Below are 18,689 nucleotides of genomic sequence, written 5' to 3'. Positions count from 1 at the left end.
TCCCATTGCGCCGCACCCATCCTCAGGTCCTCCTTCTGAGCTGCACCCTGTGTTAAGAAATAGTGATCGAGTAATGTATACTGCTCATACAGACGCTCAAGCATGTAGAGGTTGAGTTCCAACGTGTTGCCACCTCCTGGATGAGTGCTTTCACTGGCATTTGACGTTCATATAGCAGGCTCCTCAGATGCTTCCGGGCCTTAAAAGAATGGCTGAAATGTTTGCACATTTTTCGGCAGGTGTCCACTACCCTGTACGCTGCACTGTCTTTATCACTCAAGAATTTTTTGACAACCAGGTTTATACAGTGCGCCAAACACGGCACTCTGAAATAGTCACCTAGCTCCATGGCCTTAACTACATTGGCGCCATTATCCGTGGAAACATAACCAACCTGGCGTTTTTTGGGGGACAGCCAGTCAAGGACCTTTGTGTTAAACACATCCAAAATGTTTTCTGCTGTGTGACGTTTCTCCAAACCAAACATGGCTAGTGTTGCATGTTTCCGAGCAGCTTTAAAAACTTGGTCCGGGTCAACACCTGCGTTTAGCTTTGCTTTAACCCCTGAAAAAGAGACCCAGTGTGCAGTGATGCACATGTAATCAGCGCCTGCGCCACTGGTCCACATGTCTGTTGTCAGATGTATAGTGTGAACAGCACTCTTCTGCAAAGCTGCCCGAATCACTTCCAGAACATCTTCATGTAGTGCTGGAACCGCAACTCGGGCAAAATAGAACCGGCTAGGAACCTTCCATTTAGGGCAGAGCGCTGCCACTAATTCTAGAAAACCAACCCCTTCTACAAAAGAAAAAGGGAGAAGGTTCAGAGCTAGCATTTTAGCCAGCTTAGTGTTATACAGACGCGTCAGTGGGTGGTTGCGTTCATATTGCGCTTCTGTAAACAACATCTTCTTAATGTTGCCCTGGACCAAGGATTTACGGGATGATGATGATGATATCTTTGACCCAGTTACGCTCGCTGATGAACTTTTTCGCATTGGTGTATCACTCTCTCCCACACTCTTAGTGTGGCTCACATGGGGTGTGCTGCTGACAGGGGTACTGGGTGTAAGTGAAGTGTTTGACACGTCTTCTTCCTCCTCGTCATCATCAGATGAAACAGCAGTACGTGCAATTCGGGCTTCCTTGATCGCCTGTAGGTGCGCAAACCATTTGACAGCGTGCTTTCTTTCAAGATGACCTCTCTGGCCTCCGGTACCATAGTTGGAACCAAACTTACCACCACTAACTCGAAGCTTACAAATGCTACAAATGGCTACGTTTTCCTTTTTTGGGCAAACACTAAAGAAGTCCCAAACTGCAGACTTGAAATGTCTTTGGGGGCCGGAGGAGGCGGCGATACTGGTGGTGGTGGTCCTGCTGCTAATGCCAGATGAAGTGGAGGATGTGGATTGCCGAACTTCAGTACGTTTTGCGCTTTCACCACCACTAATTGAGGTCGAGGTGGATGGAGGTCCCTTCTGGCGACTAAGAAATATGGAAGCGGTAGGTGTTGGTGTACTAGTTAACTCCAATGATTGTGGTGTTTTTTCCATTGCCTCCTCGTCGACATCATCATCACGCTCAGCAGCTTCTCAGGATAGGGTCAAAATGTCTCTTTGCTGCATGCCCACTGGGGCTGCAGTGACCTTTATGATGACTGGCTCGTCGTCGTGAGAGGCTTCATCAGCAGCAGTATCCGTCACTTCTTGTTGAGCCTCATCACACTCCATAGCTATGAGGTTTTCGACGACCTTCCTTTTACGCTTAGGTATCTTTGTCAGATCATGGTGTGCCTCACTCTCAGACTGCCATGATGGTTCCCAATCTTCATCCAGATCATCAGAAGGAGGTGGGCTTGAAGAAGATGTAGACACCCCCCTTGATCTTTTCCTTGCTAGGGATGTGGAAGACAATGAATGATCATCAGGAGGAGTGGCTTCCTCAAATGATACCTCGGTTTGATTGTCAATTTCCTGATGTGCCCCTACTTCGGGAGGAACAACTATTGTGGGCACTTGTGACCCTCCATGCACCTCTGCTTGCGCATCTCCTTGCGCTGCCTCTCCTTCCACATGTACTTGGGCTTGTACTTGCACATGTTGTTGTTGTTGCGGCTGTGGTTGTTCAACACTTGTCAGATGAGTTACAACAACCTGTGTTGATTCAGGGACATTGCTGCTACTTTCTTGCGATGAGCCAACATCACTGGTCGATGGTGATTGAAGAAGTACACTGACTGCCTCTGAAGCACTCAAGGGCTTTGACTTAAGTTGGCGTGGTGGTGGAGGCACTGAGCCCAATGGAGCGGGGGTGCTGCTCCCAGCTTGGTCCCCAGCAGATCCCGCTGCTGCTGCAGGCATACTTTTTTTTTTACTCCCAAAAAACGTGGCGGACGGCACACCAGCCTCCTTGGTAACTTGCTTCTTCTGCTCCTTACTAGCAACTTTCTTGCTAGAGGAGCTACAGAGAACTTTTTTGGGGGCCATCTTCTTCAGAGCAGGTCAGAACAGCAGGCCGCAGTTGCACGAGTTGCAGAGTTGTCTGAGGCCAGACGTGACGTCGCGTGACGTTATGCTGCACACACACACCGCTGCAGGACTTCTTCCTGGCACTGGTGGTTCTCTTGAGTCTTGTGCACCTAAAAGCAATGGAAGACAGAGGAACATCAGTTCAGTTATACACCCCAAAAAAATCGAAAAAAACCAGAAAAATCAGCACAATCCCATGCCCTCCATGATGCTTAAATTCAAGACACCCCACAGAAAGACTAGGCCCATGCAACACTCACTAGTCACTGATCAAATGTGTTTTTATTCTTTTTATTCTTAATGTACAGTCTCATTTTTCGACATGCTGCTTTTATTCTTTGTACTGCTTTTATGATATATGCATATCGAAATAAAGCAATCAACCAACCAACCAAAATGGCCCCCTCCCTCACAGCACATGGCCAGGGCCTGTAGCAGCACTCAAAATGGCCCCCAACCACATGGCCTGTCCACAACAGGCCAAAAAAACGAAAATCACAGAAAAATCAGCACAATCCCAAGCCATCCAGCCCCTCCATGATGTTTAAATTCAAGACAACCCACAGAAAGACTAGGCACATGCACCACTCACTACCCCCTGGTGAAAAGGCCACAACAGGCCAAAAAAACGAAAATCACAGAAAAATCAGCACAATCCCAAGCCATCCAGCTCCTCCATGATGTTTAATTTCAAGACAACCCACAGAAAGACTAGGCACATGCACCACTCACTACCCCTGGGCATAATGGATGAAAGCTAGGCAAAATGGGTGCAGGCCTGAGGACACTGTCTGCATTCAAAATGGCCCCATCCCTCACAGCACATGGCCAGGGCCTGTAGCAGCACTCAAATGGCCCCCAACCACATGGCCTGTCCACAACAGGCCAAAAAAACGAAAATCACAGAATAATCAGCACAATCCAAAGCCATCCAGCCCCTCCATGATGTTTAAATTCAAGACAACCCACAGAAAGACTAGGCACATGCACCACTCACTACCCCTGGGCATAATGGATGAAAGCTAGGCAAAATGGGTGCAGGTCTGAGAACACTGTCTGCATTCAAAATGGCCCCCTCCCTCACAGCACATGGCCAGGGCCTGTAGCAGCAATCAAAATGGCCCCCAACAACATGGTCTGTCCACAACAGGCCAAAAAAACGAAAATCACAGAAAAATCAGCACAATCCCAAGCCATCCAGCCCCTCCATGATGTTTAAATTCAAGACAACCCACAGAAAGACTAGGCCCATGCACCACTCACTACCCCTGGTGAAAAGGCCACAACTGGCCAAAAAAACGAAAATCACAGAAAAATCAGCACAATCCCAAGCCATCCAGCCCCTCCATGATGTTTAAATTCAAAACACCCCACAGAAAGACTCAGTGCACCCACCACTGAGTACCCCTGGGCAAAAGGCCCCAAAACAGCCCAAAAATCGAAAATTCCAAAATTGTAGTTGCAGCAACTGTAATGCCCCAAACAAACTTACTTGTGAAATTTCTAATCCAAAAGTGATCCAAAGAAAGTCAAAAAGGCCTCAAATCCAAATATCCAGCAGCATCCACAAAAAGTAATCCTTCCAGCTCCAGATCTAAATAAAAAGTGACCAAGAGATGGACAAAGCACTGGGAGGAGCCTGCTGGACAGGAACAGGAAGTTGAAGACTGTGGGGCACTTCCTTCCTCCCAAACAAAATGGACTCCTCGCAAAAAAAGTGCAGGTAAATGTCAACCTGAGGAGTTATTCAGATAAAAATCATCATTTCCAGAAGGTTTATGCTGCTTGCTGGTGGATTTCTTGTGCAGAATTGCAAATTTTGTATTTTCGCGAGTGCGAGATTGTTGCTGCTCGCCGCATCTCCAAGCTCGCAATTGCGAAGTACCGCGATACATGATCACGGCGTACTCGCGTTGACAAACTCTCGCTGTACAAGTTGGCAAGCCGCGATTACGTAATCGCGCTTGCCAAATTCCCACGGGATCCCGCAGCAAGATCCAAAATGGCGCAGCACTTGCAAAATATCAAGAAAAATAACTCGGCAAACGATGAATGACGGTAAGTAAACGCCGTGCGCCGCAAAATTGTATCACCAAGAAAAAAAAAACCTCCTGCGTGCGAATTTGCGGATTTTGCGGGAAATTCGCAAATCTCGCGGATTGCGAATTTACCGAAAATCCGCAAAATCCGCGAGCGGAACGGATTTTACGCCCATACTTAATACATACACACGCTATGGGAATGTCCCAAAGTCCAAACATACTGGGGAAAGATTGTGGCAGAACTGAATAATATACTAGAAGTCCAACTAGAGCTGGAACCGAAATTTCTCCTTTTAGGGATCCCTACCGAAGTGGACATCCCGAGGCGCAAGCTTGTCCTCGCCAATTTAGGGTTGGTCGTGGCCAGATGAGACATTGCCAAATACTGGGGAGTCCCTTGACTACCCACCCTGACTGAATGGCGGGTGAGTCTTGATTTAAACATGGTGGCGGAGCAAGTGACCTACAAGGCTAGGGGTTGCTCACGGAAGTTTCGTAAAAAATGGGCACCATGGATAAACTATTATGATTTACATATTGGGGGGAGGCAGGGGATGGGGACCTACTACAGAATGGACCGGGGCGGGGGGCCTTGAATGTTGTGATGTCCCAGGACCCGCGTGTGATGTAACTAAGACCCTATATATCAGCTGTGCCCAGGCCACCCGTATTTGGCTACTGCCTGGCTGGACGAGGATAATGTACCCTATTGTGTGCCTTGCCACGTTGATATGGATGGATATTTATTGTGCATTGTGTATTCATGCTTGGTTTGAAGTTTTGGCTTTGTATCAAAAGCAAAATAAAAATATTTTCAACAAAAAAAGTTACACTCTTAATATAGCATAGTGAGCTATTAACTGTTATCAAAGAGCTACATGCAAACAACATGATATGTATAAGCGCTATGTGTCTTTTTCCCCAGTTTTTCATTATCCTAAACTGGATAAAAGGGTTCATTTGGGCAGAAGAAATCGATTTTTTTTAAAGAATATCCTAACAATGATGTTAAGTTTTAAAGTCTGAATTGGTGCTTTTCCAGACCAAAGACTCTTAAACTATACTACCTACCAGAATAGATGACATATGTCTCCAACATCTTGTAATCTTTTATCTTATGTAACATTTCCCATACACTGATTTACACACGTATGATTGTCTCTGTGCCAAGTGTGTGTGATATAAAGTGCTCTGACACCCTACACCGGTATGAGTGGTGAATAAAACTAAATCAGTCTGAGAGAGAGTGGTTGAGAAGCTCTGTTAAATGGTAGTTAAGAGGGAATTCATGGTAGATGTGGTCATTGGGGGGTGCCAACAAACACTGTTGTACAGGGTGCCACCAGTGCTAAAGCTGGTCCATTAAGGAGGTTTTCTCTGCCATAACATTTAAAACACTATCCACCCTACCTAATGAGCATTTAGGGTACACATTAGGGGTGACTAACAAATATTAAAAAGGAAAGGTTATGTCTGGCAAAATATTTATTTTTTGAGATGAAGTAAGCACTTGGCACACCTTATTTTTTCCATGTTTTTTATTTTTAAACTTTCTTTCAATACACTTTATTCAACCTATTGCGTGCTATCAGGTGTTATATATTTATTTTGCCACGTTGTAATGACAGTTTAAAACTGCACACAGGCTCCAGTGGTGGGCCAGAGACATGTTTTACAGTGCTACTTTAGTGAGCGTCAGTGTGAGTGCTACAGTCACCTAATTGCATTTAGTTTATAGGCACAGGGGTGCATGTAGTATAATATACTAGGGACTTATGAGAAAATGAAGTGGACCAATCGGGTTTTTGCCAATTTCACCAGGTTTAGAAGGGCGCTATACTTCAGAGTAAGAGATAAAAGTTGCAATATGAGCTTCTCATGATAAAGATTTTTTCAGAGTACACCTAGGCTATACAAATATACAAACCCAAAGGAAGTTGTGTGTAGCTGTAAAATGCAGATTTGGAGTCAGTGGCTAAAGTATGTGCTACTATTCCCGGCCAATTCTCCCCACATATGATATGTGACTGGGATAGTGCTGGGGGTTTAAGGAACTTAGGGCAAACAGCATCTATTGAGGGTACTTGCCAAGAACTCACACAGAACTAAACATAAGCTACTGATTGGGACCTAGATCAATGGCTCACTTGCGGTAATAATTTAAGATCGACATTTGTGTGACTGATAAATCTCTTATTATTATATCATGCATATGTTTATGCCTTGAAACTTAAACTTGGATTTAGGGCCATATGTATCAAGCTAATTAGCATTCGCAAAGGCCGAAATTCTGCTAATTAGCTAAATGGTATGTATGTAACATGTTTGATGCAAAATAAGGAATCGCAAAATTTGCTATTCCTTATTTTGCGATTGCACTTAAGGAATCGCAAATTTTGCGATTCCTTAAATGCAATGTATCAAGGAAAAAATATTCCAAAAATGCCATTAAGGATTCGCAAATTACCACCAACTTCTAGTTGGTGGTAAATTGCGAATTCTTTTAAAAAAGCTTTTTTCAAAAAAACCAAAGGTGCCATATGACGCTCATACATGCCCTCAGGGCATGTATGTGCGCCATATGCCCCCAAATGTCATTTTATGGGGTGCAACAGGGTGTTCTTGAGACACCCCTGCACCCTTGAAAATATTCCTAATTTGCGATTAGCAAATTGCTAATCGCAAATTCCTCCTTCATTCCTATGGGCCTCCTGGCCCATTAAAATGAATGGGTAATTTGCGATTAGCTATTTGCTAATCGCAAGTTAGGAATGGTAAGGAATCGCTATGAAACAGCGATTTTGTACATACATACCGTTTTGCGAATTCCAAATAGCGATTCCTTAAAATTCGCTATTTGGAATTCGCAAAACGGAACTATGATACATATGGCCCTTAGTCTGTTAATGGTGACCGCAAAGATGTTGACTTAATAACAAAGGCAACTTGAGGATTGCTCTCCACCCCTTGCTTCTTGTTGGGCTTTGTGTGAGGGGACACATGTATGCCAGAGACTCCCTATGTCAAGGTGTAGGTACTGTGGAAAGTTATATCTACTCCCTGCACTGATTTGTTCTTGTTGGGTTTTTTTGTGACTGTTTTGCTACCGTGTTATTGAGTTTGTATTTGGTGAGAGTAGAGAGTTAAGCAGACAGCAGCAGCATACTAGCTTAGCCCTCGATTCCCGACTCGCTACTGATATGGAGATATGGGATAGTTGTTTATGCTGATGTGGCCTTTTTTCACTTCTGTTCTTACTTCCAGGTTGGATGCTGTTGCTAGGCATTGATGTGATTTGTTTATGCTCAAATAACACATATTGATAATAAATGAGCTACCTGCTCGCATTGTCAGGCCTGGCCTAGGAGTCAGTACCAAGAATGGGAGAGAACACATTTCACAGTCCTTGCATACATATAGCTAGTGATAATGTGGCCATGGAATGCCCTTGGGATAAATAAGTATACAAAAAGACAAAGGGTCCAGTTGTTGATTAGGAGGCAAGGAATTGGGATTGTGTTCCAATAAGAAACCACCTTAATACACATTCTAAGTTGGTAAATAAATGAGGAGGGACACTGTATGCATTCTCTTATTTTACTTTTTTAGGAGGCTGGCTATATGGAAGGAATAGGTGTCTCATATGAGATTACGCCTGTTCTGAACAACTCAAAGGGAACATATGAGAACTTCTTGGCACCATCGATGGACACACTCTCTGTCTACTTAAGGCCTCATTACGATGCTGGTCGGATCGTGTCAGAAACGGGACCGCCCAACGAGGAGTCAGTTGTCCCACTTTCCTAATTAGGATACGACATCCTTCATATCCCTGGGCGTGGTGGGCGTAGTGGGGCTTCGCGGAGCTACGTGAAGTGGGCGAGAAACTTCGCCCACCTCCGCACTCCGCGTAGCCCCACTACGCAAACACCACTGGCCGCCACCCGCCTCCCTCCCGCCCTCCCTAAATACTTTCAATGAAAAGAGTAAAATAATGAAAACGCACTTACCTTGCCCGCCGCGTCCCCGGGGCTCGCTATCTTCATTCTTCCGTCTTGTTTACTAATGCGCATGCGCGGGCGGCCGCGCATGCGCCTTTTCTCGTGAGAAATGCGCATGCGCGGCCGCCCGCGCATGCGCATTAGTAAACAAGACGGAAGAATGCAGATAGCGAGCCCCGGGGACGCGGCGGGCAGCGGCGGGCAAGGTAAGTGCGTTTTCATTATTTTACTCTTTTCATTGAAAGTATTTAGGGAGGGCGGGAGGGAGGCGGTTGGCGGCCAGCTACGCTCCGTCTGCGGAGCGTGCGTAGTGCCGCCTGGCTCCGCCCGCTCCGCAAAATGCGGAGTAGGCGGCACTACGCACACTCCGTGCACGGAGCGTAGCTGGCCGCCCACCCTTAATCCTTCATGGCATCGGAAAGTACATATTTCCTATTGCAGCTTGTGCTACGGGCTGCAGCACAAGGCGCAATAGATACATTTCACTTTTCAAACATCCATGCACCGTGTGGCAAGCACCATGCAATGCCAGCCACACGATGCATGGATGTTTTGGGGAGCACCACAGGTGCCCCCCAGGATTCATAGCAGAGGCCGCAGGGGACAGGGCCCGACAGCTTTTCTATGGTGGTCAGACTGCAACGCAATTCCCATGGCGTTGCCCGGTCAGGCACACCTTCATTTCGGGGATTAATATCCGCCCTTTGCCCTGACAGGCACTTTGAGCCTGTTGGAGGCGGAGCGGCCTCCTCCCTGCAGGCATCAGCCGGACCACCTGTATCCTAATATGGTAGGTGGGCTGATGCCTCAGATGTTGGGCAGAACGCCACTGACGAGCTGTCGGATGGCCTTCCCCTGACATCATAATGCGGTCCTTAATGTCAATGCTCTATCCGTAGTAGATACATCAATCTCTCCAACGTTTCTAGATGTTATGCAGCCTTAACTTTGAATTCTGCTGATATGGATATGGATTTTAACTGTGAGATGTCGGGAGTTTAAGATAGTGCCAATTTTCTTGATGGCCCTACTGCATAAGCTTACCTCAAAGCTGTCTGATGTAGTGCACAGCATTGGGTAGATAGATATTTGGTGAGAACAAGAAAGAAAGATCTATTTTTTCCTTATACCCCAGCCCCCCTGTTAGTATAATTAACTCATTTACACTTGTGAGCTGTGCCTCGTATGACGTGCCCTGCAGCATATTATAGGAGCAGGACCCTTTTAGGCCCTTCCCCCATTTACTGACTTATTCTGTAGAGGTGGAGTAAGATGCAATGAAGATTGTAGGGACGAGGCTTGTATCCAGAGAGGGTGTCAGTAGAATGAAACGGAAATTTCAACTAGAGATTGCAAAGACTGATTCTGATATTGTGTAAAGTCTGAGATGGTTCAAAGTTTGGAACTAATGGGGGGCTTGTGAGTCATAAACATAAATGTAACAATTTGTGCTGCATTTTGGATGCATTTGTGTACATATCATTGAGGCACAAATTACATAGAAAAGAGATAAATTGAGGTAAAGGAATCCATTTTGAAGAGAGTAGATGGGAACACAGCAATGCAATGTACCCAGATGAACATTAACATAGTGTTAAGTGGATATCTACGTCTTCTCTTTTTCCAGTCCACACAGCTACATAGGGTGATGATTCAGGTGTTGTTAGATAGTGCATCAATGACCAGATTTATGGATCAAGAGAGGGTGGTTCTAGATGTTCCCCCGACCTGTGAAGAATTATCAAAATTCCTGGCACGAGAGACTCCCATTTGAGTTCTACATCTGCTCCGCTGGACATATCCTGAATAAGTTACTGGAGTTCAATGAATATTCTTTTGCATGTGACTAGCTCCCTGAGTCCAATAAGAAGGAAATAACAACTCAACAAAAGAAGTACCTAACAGATTTTAGGTATACTGCCTATTATTGTTGTTAAAGGTTCACATGAAAATCATAATTGGACTTCCATCAAGCAGAACAATACAGGTAAAATTGAAGTAAATGCACCCCAATCAATGAGGGCACATATCCCCACGTAATACTATGAAGAACATACCTAGTTTAGCCTATGCACAATATTTTTTATATGTCAATAAACAGGAAGTTGCAGTTGCCCAGTAGACCTTGAGAAGGCCTTCAACAATGTGTACTATCCTATACATGTATTTATTCTGTTGCGTTCCCCCTAGCTGCTCAGCCAATGTAACTGTGCTGCGTGGAATGCTGGTGTGGTGATGATGAATGGAATGTTGGGTGCCTGTGAGGTGAAGTGTGACAGTTGGAGTATGGGCTGAGCTGCAGGCACACTGCTCCTGGTGGGGCTCCTCTACATGATCTTAACTACCTCCACATGAGATGAAATAAACCTACTTAAACTACGTCTTGTCTACTGGACATCATAATTACACAATGTAGGAGGGGTGTTCATGTTCCAGATCCTGTAGTGATTTGAGTTTGATCCATCTCTTTTTAGTTTAAATAGGTTTATCTATGTGCGAACATCGGCTAGCACATTTCTCATAGCTGGCCACTGGAGAGTTGAACCTGAAAGGGATGCCTCCACTCACCTGTCCTCTTTGCCTTGATTACCGAACCCATGGATGATGTGCTTTGGACACACTTAAAATACTGAGGTAAAAGAGTGGGAGATAAGGTGCTCACAGTGTCACTTCACCCCGATGACTCCTTATTCTGCCTGAGAAACCATGCACAGTCTGTGGCTCGCATGTTGGAATTATTCAAAGGATATGTCAACCTCTTAGGACTGCATACAAACTGATGCCAGTGGCCAGTCTCTATTGGGTGCAATGAAGAACAAATCAAAGGAAGAATTCCCAGACTTGAGGTTACGCTGACACATCGGTACTGAACACCTAAGAGTGAGGGTGAACTACAGATGGGAAACAAATGTGGAGTTGAATGTGGACAACATCCTTACTGGGATCTATGAGTGACTCACTTTCTGGTGAATGTGTTTAAGAGATTCAATGACAACCCTATATGCCCAAAGGGACTCGGGTACTCATATTCAACATTGCAGTTGTCCCATAGGACTAAAAGGTAATATGGCCAATGGTGCAAAAACATTAATCATATGGAAACAGAAACATACATCAAATGATTGAATTGAATAGTAAAAAATCAATCAAAACCACTTTTCTCTATGTTCAATACCAGATATCCCCTGGTCAGATTCTTTTTAATGTCAGAATGACTTAGGCTACCATAAAACCTGGAGTGTATTCATGGGCCAAACATCTGAAGTTGGTATATCCTCCAATCTAAGTTAACTGATGGGGCCAGATGAACGCTGTCTTCCCTGTACTGGGCACTCTGCTGTAAACATTTCAGAATTGTGCAGATCAGTTGAGTGAGTTTGAGTGAAAGCCTGCTCTTCAGTACATAAATAGGGTTTCTAGCAATGCTTGACTCCATTGTACACAATTTAAATGTATGCACATGGTTTACTACACCCACATTGATCTGCGTAAGATAAACTCAGTCTGGGACTCCTCTACGGCCACACTGGACCATGCTGTCTTCCTACAAATGGTTTGCACATGAAGGGTGAAGGAAGTGTATTTGATTAATGTGGTGAATCAGTGGAGGGCAGCAGTCGGCAACCTGATAACGTTGTCCTTAAAACACTGTATCTTGGCCTACACTTAGACATTAGAGAGGGACTATTAAATAATACATTTGTGGCACTGGGTTTTTCACTAGCAAACAGATGATTAGTGATACTCCTGGTGAAGTTTATGGCCCCTGTGTTTGAGTACTGGGGCACAGATCTGCAGCAGTTGGCTGTAACTGAAGAAATCAATATGCATATTGTAGGCACAGATGAAACACTGGAAGTGGATTTGAGAAGCCAGAGATATATGCTGGCACAATGTTTGATAATGAGGAGAGTGGGGCCCAGGGATAAAATATATCACTATCTTAGATAGCAGTGAATCAGGATGTTATGAGGCTGACACCCCGAAAAACACATGTGATCTAGGTTGATCTCTAAACTACTTCCTGGGTGGCTTTTTAAGGATTATACTAAATATAAGTTGATGTCAGTATCTAAATATATTTTGTGACCTGAGCATGTTTATGGGTGGTAAGTGGAACATATGCAGTGGGACACCTTAACCCAAAAGACACCTGGCCTGGTTTTGCCTTATAGACTCTTCAATTGCTCCTGGATATTCAAAAATGTTGGTGATTTTGTGAGCTGGTGACTCTTCAGTGGCGTTTCATGTTATGAGTTCAGCTTTGGAACGAGTGGTCAATGTACTTTAGAAGAGAAACTTTGCTGAAGAGGATGGGTTGAAAAGTGAGGCTGAAGATCCACTAGTAACGCTCTGAAAACCTTCACTGAGGGTGTATCTAGAGATAAGATCTTATTCAGAGTTTGGAGGATGTGAGACATCTGCAAACAAAGTGGCAGATGCCCCGTCAACACATTTGAGTGCACAGAGTAATTATGTTCTCTAAATAGGTTAGATGGGACATCTGTGACTTTTTAAGGTTGGTCTGAGTCTCCAAACTCTAAATAAGGCTCAGAATATCCAAGGGAAGGTCAATGAGTATGAGCATAGCTAGAGAGTTAGTAGTCATACTGTAAAGGGACTGTTAGGAGAACTGCAGTCAATGTTGTTTCCAGGATAATAAGCCTAATAAGGAATAGTCTATTGTGTAGTAGATTTCCAGGAACAGATTTACTACTATAAGCATAAAGTATTTAAATCTTTGGAGCTGTAATGGAAGTCTTCTATGGGTCTGTAATTGACCAAGAATGTAGATTACTAATCATTTCATGTGCAGAAATGGTTGATGGTAGATGTTCAAACTGCTCAAGAATTATGCCAGCGTAGATTGAGTTGATAGAAATGTTGCTGGGTAGACAGTGGCAGGAATGTCAAGGAAGTATTGTCAAACAAGAGTTTGGATTGTGGTGGCTCAGGCATGACTAAGATTATGAAGAGAACTTTGGTCAGCAAAAATCATCATTTGGGGGTATTTCAGGAAAAGGTCGAGGCAATGCTGCTAAGTGGGTTGGGAAATATTTTAGAATGCACAGCTCATGAAGGAGTTGCTTAGGTCATAGGATTCAGTCTAGGAAGGACTGAGGAATATGTGGGTGGCACAGAAGAGTTACTAGGTATGTTCAGAAACAAATTGATTTTGTCAGTGCACAAGTCTTTTTTGCCTTAAGGATGTCACTCTGATAAGTGATTTAGGCCTATTTATGTGGAATCATAACTTTCTATCAAGATCATTTCTATGTATAGTATATGGAAGTCTTAAATAAGTCTTTTTCTCAACTGGAAGCTGCAATAGTTAGGCGAGGACCATGTCAGATTATGTCTTCTGTTTAAACCCATCAATAACCGAACGGTAGCTTCGTGGATGAGCTGGAGACTAGCACAGAGAAACATGTGAGCCTCCTGCAGAAATCCATGTACTGCGAAATAATGGAGGGAGTTATTAGGTGTGTATGTTAATTAGAGAGAAGAGAAAGAATCTTCTTCAAGGTTCTTAAATTAAAATTTCAGGGTTAAGCCACTGCTAAACCTTCTAAAGAGAAGTTAGTCTTTGATAGAGTAGGAGCCGAGGGCCAAGGGCACTCAAATGTGAGCTGAAGTCAATAAAACATGCCAAATGACTGCCACCCAAAGATATCTGTGAGCAGTCACTCATTTCTGATGACATATATTTTCACAACATTAGCTTGCATCCATTGTTTGACTGCTAATATCCATGCATGAAGTGAAGATAACCTATCAATGACCTTGTATTCTTTAGTGTTAACTGTTGTTCACTACCTAAACACAAGTCGGACATTTTCAATCTTCTCTGGGACTAACAGCCAGAGGCTGTATTCCTCATGGAGACCTGGCTTAATGATAGTGCAGGTCCTGATATAGCTGCAGCACTACAACCTAATTATGCTATTGTTCGTAAGGACAGAATCTCCAAATCAGGAGGGGGCATAGCTATCATCTTCAAAAACTGCCTACAATGTAGATTCGATCCTTTAGACATCCCAGATTGTGAATCTGCTTTCTTCAAGTTAACAATAAACCCCAACTTCATGCTTACTGCGTGCTTGTGTATCGCCCACCAGGTCATTCGACATCATGGACCTCCTCTTTTTCCAGCTACATCACCCCCTTACTTTTGAGCTCCAAAACCTTTTCTCATCTGGGCGACCTCAATCTACATTTAAAAGATCTATCCAATTCAACATCTAGCAATTTCATTGCAGAACTAGCAGCATTGTACGTACACTTGCTGAATTCCGGCCCAACACACATAGCTGGTCACCTGTTGGACCCGATTTTCTCTAGTCTTCCCCAGATTAAATGTTCTCCAGCAGTTCCCCTGTGTTGGTCCGACCACTTCCTTTCAAAATTCCGTCTAGCCCCTCCATTCTCTTCAGTCACTTCCACTCTTTCTGAGATGATTCCGCAAAGAAACTGGAAGAAACTTGATCTATTCGTGATGAATAAATCTCTATACTCAAATGTACCATCTGCCGACCCCAAAGCTGAAACACTAGCCACTAACATTCACGATTGGCTCTCAAATGCAATCGACTCTTGTCTGCCTCGCTCGCATAGAAAACTGAACAACCACAGACCCCCCGCACCCTGGTTCAATGACATCTTAAAAAATGAAAAATCTAAATGCAAAGCGTTAGAACGAAAGTGGAGGAGAGATTATAATCCTGAATCTAAAATTGCTTACACCAAAGCAAGAAACATCTATCAAAATCTATGCAACACTACTGAGGCCAGTTATATCTTAGTCACCATTTCCAAAGCTATTAACTGCTCAAAAACTCTTTTCAGCACAGTGAAAGAAATGGCCGGCTCCAAAACAATTCCCAATCCTCGGCCATTAGATAAACGCCAATGCGAAGATTTTGCCCAATTTTTCATAACTAAAATTGAAAAAATTCAGAGGGAAATCACAACCTCTCTTTCTTGCAAACTCTCTCAGACCCAAACCAAAACCTCGCCCAGTACCCTACCTCCCTATACTGACCACACGAAGGCCTCCAATACACACTTCCACTAGAGCCCTTGACCTCCATATCATTGTTAGATCCTGGACCGTCATCACCCTGTGACACAGCGAGTCCAGTGGTTGTCCGGCAATACAATCCTTCACCGGACTCCTCCACCCCCTCACCACAAGTAGCCTCTCGGCCACTCTTGAATTTTGTTTCTCTAAAAACTATTCTGACCAAAATCAAATCCGGCTTACCCAAGGACCCACTCCTAATTTCCATATTGATGCAACTTGACACCTCCCCTCTTCAAGTGATTCTAAATGTTCTAAACGCCTCACTGCTTGAGTCCAAGGTGCCTGCACTCTGGAAACATGCCATGGTAACTCCCCTCCTGAAAACACCCACTGCCGATCCGGATATTTCTGACAACTATAGACCAATTTCACTTCTTCCAGTCATCTCAAAAATTCTTGAAAGGCATATTCATTTCCACCTCTCTCAATTTACCGAAATAAATAACCTTCTCCACCCTTCTCAATCCGTTTTCGAACTGTTTTCTCCACAGAGACAGTACTGTTAGGAGTCACTGAAAGGCTACGGCAGCTTATGGATGCCGGTCACACAGTAGCATTAATATTGTTAGTCCTCAGTGTGGCTTTCGACACCACCTCCCACTCGCTCTTAATTCACACTTTGAAATCCTTTGGTATATGTGGTCCAACCCTTGACTGGATTACCTCCTTTCTTGTCAGCCGCACTTTTCAAATTTCTTCTGCTTCAGCCTGCTCCAAGGCTCACACATCCCCTTATGGAGTTCCTCAAGGTTCGATCCTGAGCCCACTGCTGTTTAATCTATACATCAGACCGCTAGCAGACGTCGCTGATCAAGCCGGACTAACGCTCTTCACCTATGCTGATGATTCTCAGATTATTTTTTCCCTCTCCAACTCTGAGCCTTCTGCTCCCTCTCCTCTTCAACAGCGTCTTAGTAAAATCTCCACCTGGATGAGCCAAAATCTCCTCAAACTAAAAGCAGAAAAAAACGAAATACTAATTCTGGGAAAAAACAAAGAGCTTTGGAGGCAAACGCACTGGCCAGTTGGGATGAGTAATCTTCCAAAGCCCTCTAGCCATGTCCGAAATTTAGGCATCATAATCGACGATGCATTGACCATGCAAAAGCAAACATTGAAAAACACCCCACTTTGCTTCACCATCTTAAAATGTCTCAGGAAAATAATTTGGATGCTACCCGCCACCACCCAAAAAACTGTGATCCATGCCCTCATCACCTCCCGACTTGACTACGGGAACATACTTTATCTGGGATCTAACAAGGCAGTTACCCGTAGACTGCAGCTGGTTCAAAATTCCACGGCTAGGCTCCTCTGCAGGGTACCCAAATCCTCTTCTATATCTGAACATCTTTGTGATCTACATTGGCTCAGGGTGGAGAACCGCGTTAAGTTCAAACCCCTGAGCTATATGTTCCAAATCAAAACTGGTACTGCACCCCAGTATCTTCAATCACTTTTTGTCCCCTACATTCCCTCCCGCCGTCTGCGGTCCGAATCCAAATGTACTTTTGTGGTGCCCAGAGTCAAACTAGCCAGGATGGAAGGAAGATCTTTTTCTTACTTGGGTCCGTCCCTTTGGAACACTCTCCCCCTGGCTCTACGTACGGAAACTGTCTATACTTCGTTTTGACAAGCCTTAAAGACTTGGTTATTCAATCAATAATTCTTATCTGTCTGCTCTGTCATCTCTCAGCACAAAGTCCGTTTGGCGCCGGGCAACCCTTTTTGGGTAGCTGTCGCGCCCTACGAAATCAAATAATAAAATAAATAAATAAATAAATAAATAAAATTGTGGCACTCTGTCCACCAAATGTAAGGACAATGTATGTATCATATGCTGAAGTGAAAAAGTGCAGCACTGAGGCTGAAGTGAGATTTGGAAGATGAGCAAAGAGCTGACTAATTAGCCCTCCAAATAAAGCAGTGATAGAGAAGAACCAAAGAGAATGCTAAACATAGCTGCACAAATTAGAAACCATCCTTGCACTTATCTGTGGTGGAACAAAGGGGATTCCGTGGTGGACGTAATCATATACCACTAATTTCAAAAGGTAAAAGACTGCCCATCCCAGATGCCAGATGTAGCTCATCCGACATGGGCATTACTACAGACTTAGTTTCTGCACCTGGTCTAAATACCACTTAGGCCACTGACATCTCATCACCTCAGCCATACCTGTGGCACATATCACGCTACCGGGGGCCATATTAGGATTTTTTAAGCAAGCGCAACTCAGCAAGTTACCTTGCGGCGCTGCACTGCATGAAAGGAGGAGGACAGGATTGCATCATATGTATCAAGACATGGCTCATTCCTTCTTTATCCTTCTGCTAGAGGCCATTTGGCTGTCTAGGACCAGCGCAGGCACCCTTGCACCATGGTGCAGCAGTGTCTGAATTGCAGGAGGATTTTTGTGTGCAAAAAGGGACACATTCCGACACACAAAATCAATCTTTTGAGGCTTTTTCCTCTTTCTACATGGGCTGCAGGGTGTGTAGTACATGTAGAAAAAGGAAAGAACAAGGGGAAATAAAGATATTTCTCTTCATTACCCCTCGCCAGGGAAGGTGTAGCATTTTGACACATTCCAAGGTCTACTTCTTATGGTAAATCTGGGAATGCGCTAAAATCCATGGATGGATGCATGGGAACACCTGTGCTCCTTCCATGGAACACTTCCCTGGGGCAGCACTGCCTTGCATTGCTCCGGATTTACCAAGCACCACAGGGCCACACAAGGTTGCCTCGTGTGGCTTGTTACATCTCATTATAGGTTTTGTGTCGCCTTGAGCCACTATGCGTATTCTGATGTTTGCATTTTGCAATGAGAAAGGAGTTCTCCCTCACTACACAATAGATCGTGTCCTCATACTAGTAAGCCAAATTACCATTTTTGAACTATTTATAATTTTTTTAACATTTTTGAACTATTTATAATTTTATAAAGTTTTACATTTTTGATCAAAATAGATAAAAAGCAACTCCTTTAAATAATTTAGGGAACAATAAATAAACACATGGAAAGTTA

General features: G+C 44.1%; 1 protein-coding gene across 1 annotated transcript in view; it reads right to left on the bottom strand.

Annotated features, from left to right (window-relative positions):
• LOC147696883 (cyclic nucleotide-binding domain-containing protein 2-like) overlaps nt 1–18,689 on the bottom strand; it is a 636,311-nt gene that overhangs the window by 468,813 nt on the left and 148,809 nt on the right. The window lies entirely within an intron of this gene.

The sequence above is a fragment of the Lissotriton vulgaris genome, chromosome 8, assembly GCF_964263255.1.
Source record: "Lissotriton vulgaris chromosome 8, aLisVul1.2, whole genome shotgun sequence".
In the NCBI taxonomy this organism is placed as follows: domain Eukaryota; kingdom Metazoa; phylum Chordata; class Amphibia; order Caudata; family Salamandridae; genus Lissotriton; species Lissotriton vulgaris.
The sequence above is the reverse complement of the archived record's forward strand: the minus strand, read 5'-3'. Positions and strand labels throughout refer to the sequence as shown.